The following is a 1216-nucleotide window of genomic DNA, read 5'->3' on the forward strand; positions in this document are numbered from 1 at the left end:
GTTTTGCTGGACCACGGACAGTTCCAAGCAGGCATTTTTTGGTAGGATATTTCTTGCCGATGCTACGAATTATGCAGTTTTGCAGTAAAGTGGAAGGCATTCTACCTAATAACGGCTAAAATATCAAAAACCTTCAATCCAACAGCACCTAGGCATGTAGTGTAAACACTCACAGATCTAACAAGACCATTCTCAGAGAGCAACATTGCGTAATACTACCATAAATGGATGTTTTGTCCGCGAATTTTGGCGTGTGGGAACCGAGTGGGAACCGAACACAAAGGGTCAGGGCACCGAACACAAAGCGTAGGGGAACCGTCACAGTGTCACCGGTGTGTGAGAGCCCGGTATTCTTTTCATACGTCGTACAAGAGGAAAGTAAGTACTCCACAAAATGTTTTCTCAGGAGTAAAAATCCGGTTACGATAATTTTAACCGGTATAAAGTTTTGTTGAGTAAACATTTTGTGGTGGGAGAATTGTTTTCGTTTGCCGAATCTTTGCTGAAACTCGGCTCACGCCGGTGTAACGAACGGCGCACAGAATGTGCTTCCTTTACTAGGCCACAGTTTGGTAAGGATGAAATATAATTCTCATTTTCGTTACGTCAATCAGTAGTAACTAACACAGTAACAGAGCCTTACGTTACTTCGACTTTCAGTTTCATTGTGTGTTGTTTACTAATCCACAAAACCCGCGCGAAACAGCGCACATGGTCATGTCACGAACTTTGACCTCGGATTGGTTCATTTCGCATGAGGGGTGAATCTATTTTTGACTGCTGTTCCTCCTGCTGTAAGAACTCGAGACGGTCACGAAAAATATACCTGAAGCACAATGGGTATTAATTGAATACGACTAGGGAATAAATTCAAAATATTCCCTTACAAGTCAAAAGGAAGATTTGTAGGGCAAGTCATTTTCCCCTACTTTTGCAGTTCGTGAACCAAGGACTCGGCTACAGTGGAAACAAGAGTCAGTTTGTGACGTCAACATTCCATGGATTGCAGACAGCCGACCGCGGAAGGATAATAGGCAAACAGGATCCTCCATCTGTATTTAGATTCTGAATTTTGTGTTTTTTGTTCTAAAGCCCTTTCGTTTGTATTTCTACTTAATTCAAACAAATTTAATTGCAAAATCACCACATATTTGAGTTTTTGCACAAATTGACGCAGGACTATTTTTTGATGATAATGAGTGAGAGTAGTAATAGA

This window comes from Littorina saxatilis, linkage group LG2 (genome assembly GCF_037325665.1).
Source record: "Littorina saxatilis isolate snail1 linkage group LG2, US_GU_Lsax_2.0, whole genome shotgun sequence".
NCBI lineage: Eukaryota > Metazoa > Mollusca > Gastropoda > Littorinimorpha > Littorinidae > Littorina > Littorina saxatilis.